The 8,694-nt window shown below is 41.0% G+C and overlaps 1 long non-coding RNA gene across 1 annotated transcript; it reads right to left on the reverse strand.

The window, feature by feature from the left end:
• Positions 1-429: 429 nt before the first annotated feature.
• LOC138405987 (uncharacterized) lies at positions 430-7,346 on the reverse strand. Its single transcript, XR_011239659.1, has 3 exons — positions 7,265-7,346; positions 3,631-3,743; positions 430-488 (listed from the first exon to the last, which is right to left on the reverse strand). It is a non-coding gene; the product is annotated as an uncharacterized lncRNA (long non-coding RNA).
• Between the last annotated feature and the right edge of the window lie 1,348 nt (positions 7,347-8,694).

Raw genomic sequence — 8,694 nt, forward strand, 5'->3', positions numbered from 1 at the left:
AAATCATGTGCATTATGACTGAAGGGAGTAAGCGAGGTGTCTCTTAATGTTCCTCAAAAGCTACATGCTCCCTCTCCTGGATCCCTCTGGTAACTACACCTGCTCTTACTGCTGCTGGTGTTAGAAGAACTTGTTGAACATAAAACACAAGAATACACAAAAATACTGTTCTCTAACTGCTGCAACTGACAGTAAACATTATAACCATAACATGAATATGCTCAAGTATTAGAATATGAGAAATTTAATGGTACTCTGCTACTTCAGCTAACTTGCGGGTAAAGCACAATATTCCTTGTGTCACAAAAAGCAACAAGTGTCAGAACCTGTCTGACTGCCTAATCCAACCAGGCACAACTTTTTTTCTTTCGCGCCTGCGGACACCAGGCCGAAATAGGTGGATGGGCTTTCTGTAAAGAAGGCTCCTGTCGTGGTTTCAAAGCTCTACGTGCTTTCTGGCATTTGCTGGAGGCCCGTCAAATTGCAATCTATAATGAAAGGGGAATCAGAAGTTAGTGTAAATCCCATTATCAATGCCTAGAATATGCTGGCCCCTCATTTCAGCCAAAAAAGCCTCAAACTGTTTGAAAGTTACACCGTTGCGATCATTAGGCCCCAGATCAACATTCTTCCCTCTCATACCCGTATGTACTCTGTACGGCTATCAAAATGGAGCCCGTAGAAATGGGCTTAATTGATACCAAAGGTCACAAAGGTCACCTGGGCCCTTCTGCAGTTTTGGTGAAAATCGGTAATGCAGGCTCAAAGAGCCCCTCGTGACCAGTGGGTCAAATTTGGGGCTCCTAGGCCCTTGGGAAGGCCCCGAAAGGGATCGTAATTTCCCCAAAAATCTCCAGAACCAAGAGGCTGCGAACCCTGTTTAGGCCCCTGACCAGCTAGAGGACTGAAATCCAAGTGACAACTCATGTAGCATTGATAAGAAATTCCCTCAAGCATTCCAAGTTACCAGATAGAATGAAATTCCCTACTGACAGTCCTAACATATCACATTCACAGTGACGTTACTCTGACCTTTAACTTCGAAGGGAATAAAATTCTTCATCTTTGAATTGAAGTTAATATTTTTACCAAGTTTGACGACATTCCCATGAGCTGATCTTTAGATATCAATTTAAGGAAAAATATTTACATGCTTTGTGAGAACACTGTGACATTTGGCTACCAAAATGAAACCCAAATTCATATGAATGTTTGTGCCAAATGTGAAAGAATTCCCTGAAGGCATTTCGGATATATCGCATTTACAAGGCAAGTAGTGTGCTTTGTGAGGTCCTAGTGACCTTGCCATTTGATCTTTGACAACTGAATTCTATTCAAGTCATCATTGAGTCCAAATGAATGTTTGTGCCACATGTAATGATATTTCCTTTGGACAATCCTGATAAATTGTATTCAAAACAATGCAAAGTCATGTGAGCTTGACCTTTTGACCTTTGACTAACATAACGTAGTTGTACATGAGATATCACATTCACATGAATTGGCAAGACAGATGGATGGACAACCTGAAAACGTAATGCCTCTGGCCATACTGAATGTGAAAATGGTAAAGAAAGAAATATAGCAATACATGATAAATAATTTGTTCCATGTTCTTTTATTTTACATGGATGATTTCTTGACAAAACAAGCCAACTCTATAAATGTGAACTGAGTGTCAGAAATTAACATGACATTCATAGCATCTGCAAACAATTTTTCCCCACAAATGTCTGTAACTTTCTGAGAATCTACATCACAGTATATTGTAAAATATCATGTGTTTCAATACTCTCCTTATTGATGGAACCTCAGTGATGTCTACTGTCCCTGGCTCAGACACTCTCTCAAGCATCTACAGTACATGTCAAGAAAGGTAATGGTAACATTAAAATAACATTTGATATCTACAATTCAGTTGAACTATTATAGTTTCAGATATTTCTTTCTGTAAGTTCAATTCAGCATCTGCAGATGGACTCATTAGTACACGTCACCTGATTGACATGCAGAAATGAGCAAAGAACATAGGAGAATCTGTGTTCTTATAACTCACAGCCCCCTCCCACTAAGCATGCAAAGGTATATATTACCCTTCTGTAGTTTCACTCAGTGGAAGAGACATCCTGTCCTTTTGTTAACATGTTCTGTGGATGACCCCCCCCCGTGAGATCCCAGTTGTTTGATCCCAATCAGAGATACAACGAGATACCATAAAGTTGTGGTTTCTCGAGGCCATAAAACTCAAGTCTCTTAAGCCACCATCGTAAACATTAAAGTTGCCCTTTTAGATTAACAATTTGGTCAACCATTTGGTCAGTCCTCGACATACAGTACATGTCTGCTCATGCAATTATACATACACAAATGTAACATTTCCATTACAGTGCTAAAAGTGTTATAGCTGAGCAGGGATCAGTGAGGATGAGGTCGTATTTAAAGGGACCGCTTTGGTGAGAGAATGGGCTGTGATTGGTGAGTGACTGATGAGCACCCATGAACCTATCGTTAGCTGAGCACATGACTCTGTGTCCTGCATGAACTAACACAATGCTTCATTAGTCACTATTTAAGTTCAGGATTTCCACAATGACATTCTCACTTTAAACTTAATTTAAGGTATCTCGAATTGAGGCAAATTAAAGCTGACCTTGAATTATGATCAGTCACAATCAAATTGTCATATATCACAAATCATAAACTGGATTTATTTTCATAATTAATTATGGATAAAATTACAAGGCATGTTGCAGAAATCTGGAATGGATATCTATATCATTGAGCATTGTAACAAGTTACATTGTACAAGTACATGTTCTACTGAATAAGATATGACACTTGCTATCTGTAATACAAACAGCCATCATCAGGAACATCAGAGATATCATAGTTAATAATCATCCCAAGGTACTTGTAGTTCTCTACAATGTCTACCACATGTCCCTTGATGATAGTATTCTAAGAGTTTGAGGACTGATGCCTAAAACTCATGTCCTTGGTTTTTGTCACATTTAGTAGTAAAAATGCACAGTCACACCACTACAGATTCACAATCCACAATGGGACCATGGTTGTTCTCATCTGCATGGAGGAAACTGACTGTCACAGAGTCATCAGCAAATTTGAAAAGTAATCTGTTGTCATGCCAGCTGCGGCAGTCATCAGTATACACATTATAGAGGGGAGGTGAAAGGACACAGGAGGAGACCCTGTGGATGATGACAATGTGTCTTACATGCATTACTTTCTGCGTCAGTTGCCAGTTGCAGCTCGAGGCATGTATCCAAAATTATCTTTTCCAGGCACTATACTGATACTGTAGTCACTACAAGTTACGCACGTTCCAGTTTGCCTGGGGGACATTTAAAACAAACCAGTCTACAACACAATAAAAATCACATGAAAATCAACCTCCCTCCTCATCTTTTCATATTTTTTTCTCCTCAATTTTTTAATGTGGATTTAGAATTTGATACTGAGCATAGCCGTGAAATTGCCCCCCCCAAATAGAAATGGTACAAGTTGTCAAATAAATGTTATCTACATAAATCCCCACAGATTTCAAAAACATTCTCAGAACAAAGTTAACATCACAGTATATTGTAAGGTATCACATTTTTTATTACTCACCTTATTGATGGAACCTCAACCATATTTACTGTCCCTGGCTCAGACTCTCTCTCAAGCATCTACAGTAGGTGTTTTCATTCCCAAAACACAGGCTCTCTTGTGGTTCCAAGAGTCTGTAAGAGTAGAACAGGAGGTAGAGCATTCAGCTACCAGGCAGACAACTTCTGTGCATTTACGGTTAAACTTAAAACATTCCTTTTTGATAAAGCCTTGCTGGATCAGGTGAGTCCTGAACCATCCCTTAAGCTGCTATAGGTCTAGACTGCAGGGGAAACTCCCATCATCCACAGAGCACTTCTCCACTTCTCTCTGTCTCTCTGCCCCCCCCCCACCCCACACTCATTTATTTTTTTTAATAAATGTCAAAAACTATGTTATTGACGTGTCTCTTTTCTCCCATAGTCCCTCTCTCTCTTTCTCTCTCTCATTGCAGATACCTCTGACTCCAGAACTGAAGGAGAACAACTATTATTATTATTATTATTAACAACAATACTTAATTAATTATTATATTAATTGTTGCTGCTATCATTGATAATCAATAACTTCTTTACACTGTTATTGTTTACATTTTAACTAGTAAGAGCTGATACCAGATGATCCAGGCAGATGATCGTCCACATTGAGCCTGGTTCTGCTAGAGGTTTCTCCCTGTAAGTGAGGGAGTTTTTACTCTTCACAGTCACCAAAGTCTGCTCATTGTGGGAACTGTTAGGTTTCTTTATATTAAACAAGATTTGAAGGTCTTGACCTTCTATGTAAAGTTCCTTGAGATAATGTATATTATGATTTGGCACTATACAAATAAAATTGAATTGAATTGAATAGGTGATGGGATAATAATAACAATAATTAATTGAGCAGTAGTATTGCAATATATTCAGTAAACTGTAGAGAAATAATATGTTTTTTTTCTTTCATGAACATATTTTCCATTTCATATTATGCACTTACCAACCTTTAACTGTGGGCTGAGTGTCATAAAATTAACAACACATTCATAGCATCTGCAAACAATACTATATAACAACATTCAAGCATACTATCTATATAACAACAGATCTTAACTGTGTTTGTTCTCAAGTGTGGGGTGAGTACTACCGCCCTGTAGCACTCACACCTATCATCATGAAGTGCTTCGAGCGACTGGTCCTGGCGCACCTGAAGGACTCCCTCCCTCCCACACTGGATCCACATCAGTTTGCTTACCGTAGCAACAGGAGCATAGACGATGCAGTCTCCACAGCACTGCACTCTGTGCTCTCACATCTGGACAATAACCACACCTATGCACGTTTGCTGTTCATTGACTTCAGCTCAGCATTCAACACGGTCATCCCCTCCAAGTTAATCACCAAACTTGGAGCCCTGGGCACCAACACCGCCCTCTGCAACTGGATCATGGACTTTCTGACCAACAGACCACAACACGTGAGGTCAGGCCACATCTGCTCCACCACTGTCACACTCAACACCGGTGTGCCACAAGGCTGTGTGCTGAGCCCCTTCCTGTACTCCCTCTTCACCCACGACTGCAGACCTGTGCATGGATCCAACTCCATCATCAAGTTTGCAGACGACACCACCGTGATTGGTCTCATCACTAACAACGACGAGACAGCCTACAGAGAGGAGGTACAGCACCTGACCACATGGTGCGCCGACAATAACCTGCTCCTTAACACCAGCAAGACCAAGGAGCTCATTGTGGACTTCAGGAAGGAGAGAAGAAGCACGCATGACTCCATTCACATGAACGGAATGGCCGTCGAACGCGTCTCCAGCTTCAAGTTCCTGGGGACCCACATCTCAGAGGACCTGTCCTGGACCACCAACACCTCCAGCCTGGTCAAGAAAGCTCACCAGCGCCTCTTCTTCTTGAGGACTCTGAAGAAGAACCATCTGTCTTCAGCCATCCTGGTGAACTTCTACCACTGCGTGATCGAGAGCATCCTAACAAACTGTGTCACAGTCTGGTACGGAAGCTGCTCTGCTGCGGAGCGCAAACACCTGCAGCGCGTAGTGAAAACTGCCCAGCGCATCACAGGAACTCCACTCCCTGCCATTGAGGACGTCCAGAAGAAGCGCTGTCTGCGTCGTGCCCGCAGCATTCTGAAGGACCCCTCCCACCCGGCACATGGACTATTTTCCCTCCTGCCCTCTGGCAGGCGTTTCAGAAGCCTCCGGACAAGGACCAGCAGACTGAGGAACAGCTTTTTCCCCAGAGCTGTGACCTTACTGAACTCTGACCCCCGCTGACACACCAATTCACAGTCACTCAGTCACTGACCAAAGACTTTTACACCATCACACTGCACTATTGGACTACTCTGCACATGCTCACTTTCACTTATACAATCTGTTTGCACAGTACTATGTACCGAACATTGCACTAGTCTAGTAACTTAGCCACTGCTATTATTTATTTTTGCACTATAAGTTGCTCATGTCATCTGTCTTTGTATCGCCTAATTTATCATCTGCCATCTCCTCTATTGTAAATTATGTTATGCTAGTTCCTGTTTATAGTCTTCTCCCACTTAACGAACAATCCATCTGTATAATATGTTCATAGTACCTCCCTCAATCATTATGTATATCTTGCTCACTTTAACCTGTATATATGGTCTCACCTGTACATAGCTTCTGATCTGTAAATATTGTCCATACACTGTAAAAACAACATGTAACATACTTTTTATATACCACAATATTTATGCCACATGCACTTTACTGCCTATTGCACTTCTGGTTGGATGCTAAACTGCATTTCGTTGCCCTGTACATGTACATGTGTAATGACAATAAAGTTGAATCTAATCTAATCTAATCTAATAATAATAACAATAATTAATTGAGCAGTAGTATTGCAATATATTCAGTAAACTGTACAGAAATAATATGTTTTTTTTCTTTCATGAACATATTTTCCATTTCATATTATGCACTTACCAACCTTTAACTGTGGGCTGAGTGTCATAAAATTAACAACACATTCATAGCATCTGCAAACAATACTATATAACAACATTCAAGCATACTATCTATATAACAACAGATCTTAACTGTGTTTGTTCTCAAGTGTGGGGTGTTTTATACATTTTTAATAACATTATACGGATCACATTATAGCGTGACATATTTCTGGTTGAGGACAGGAGGAAATTACTGCAGTAAAGTGTGAAAGATGGGTAAAGAAGAGTTGAAGTGGAGTATAAAATGACCGTGGTATTAATGATAAACTAATCACATGAGGGATCGTCTCAGTTGTTAATTTGGAAAAAGGGAAACTCTAATAAAGTTATTGCATTACCTGAAAGGTTTCACAATGTAACTTGATGCGAATCCCCTTGCGAGTCTGCTATTGATCCGAAAAGTCTGAATCTGTGAATGTCTTTCACACTTTCCTTCAGTCACTTTCCTCTTGTCAATCGTTCCTGCTTCAGCTCACCGGTCGTAGCCAGAGGTGTGTTCCATCCAGGGCCGAAGGTGATGTTGCTTACTGCGGGGTTAACCCCCTTCACTTCCACCAATTGGAAAACAACACAGGGGAGCTCCGCATCATATCAACTCCTTACGCTATAATGTAATCCATATAACGTTATTAAAAATTAAAAAACAAAAAAGATCTTACCAGCCTATACACCTCTCCTACACAGGGGAAGACCACGCCTCCACGACACACACTTTCATCAGAAATGAAACTTATCTCTCTCTCTCTCACGTGTCTGTGTGTGTCGGGTCAGATCAAGGTGATCAGCGGGACCTTTCATGTGACACCTGCATTTAGAGACGCGGTCTTTCAGTCGCCTGCAAAGACCCCCTCCTTTGCGCTTACCGCTCTGAATGCTGTCTCTGTCCACGCGCACAGTATGGAAGCCCTTGATGGTGGTGTTTTCGTCGGGAACATCCTGGTGCAGCCATGTCTCCGTAAAGCATATTAAACTACACTCACGATACTCCTTCTGACTTTGGACCAGTGCAGTCAGCTCGTCCATCTTATTCCCCAGCGATCTCACGTTTCCCATGACAATGGAGGGAAGACTCGCCTTTTCCTCCGTAGTTTTTTGCGTCCTCTGCATCCCCTGTGTGTCCGTATCAAGATTTCAGCCGGAATATCATTGTCCGTGGTCACCGAAGGTCGCTTGCTCTCTCCAACTCCACGCAGGGAAAGACCGCGTCTCTAAATGCAGGAGTCACGTGAAAGGTCCCGCTGACCACCTTGATCTGACCCGACGCGCGCACACACACACACACACACACACACACACACACACACACACACACACACACACACACGTGAGAGAGAGATAAGTTTCATTTGTGTGTGTCGTGGAGGCGTTGTCTTTCCCTGTGTGGCAGGAAAGGTGCAAAGGTAAGATCTTTCTTGTTTTAAATTTTTAATAACGTTATACGGCTAGAAGGCAGCAGGGGCAGACAGGTCCCTTTCAGGTAATGCAATAACTTTATTACAGTTTCCCTTTTTCCAAATTAACAACTGAGACGATCCCTCATGCGATTAGTTTATCATTACTACCACGGCCATTTTGTACGCTACTTCAACTCTTCTTTTATGGGGTGCAGTTTGTTAAGCAGCTCACGCTGAAAATAACAGCAACATTTTGTCACATTTAGCTTCAAACCATGTTTAAAAAACTTGTGTGAATTTTTGAGAGTCACTTTTGCACATTTACAACAATATTTGTCAACTTAGAGATATTTTAAATATTTAAATCCAAATGTTAAATCTAAATGTTAAATCTAAATGTTTCGGGTGAAACTAAATATTTAACTAATATGCAAATTCAAATGCCGGTAACAGGAAGTACCAAAATAAAAGCTCGAGGAGGTCAGAGTGTGTTTATAGTGGTAAATAACGAATAAAAACCATCTTATCCGGGGAAATGGACTCTTGGACATGGAATATCGTGTTAATAACTACATAAAATAACAAACACGTTTGGAGAAACTTTATTTGAAGAGTACTTTGAGTTTTTAGTGTCACTTTTATGAAGACGATTCACGATATTCCATGTCCACGAGTGTTTATTTGTATAGCAGAGA

Source organism: Paralichthys olivaceus, chromosome 21 (genome assembly GCF_024713975.1).
Source record: "Paralichthys olivaceus isolate ysfri-2021 chromosome 21, ASM2471397v2, whole genome shotgun sequence".
NCBI classification, from domain to species: Eukaryota; Metazoa; Chordata; class Actinopteri; order Pleuronectiformes; family Paralichthyidae; genus Paralichthys; species Paralichthys olivaceus.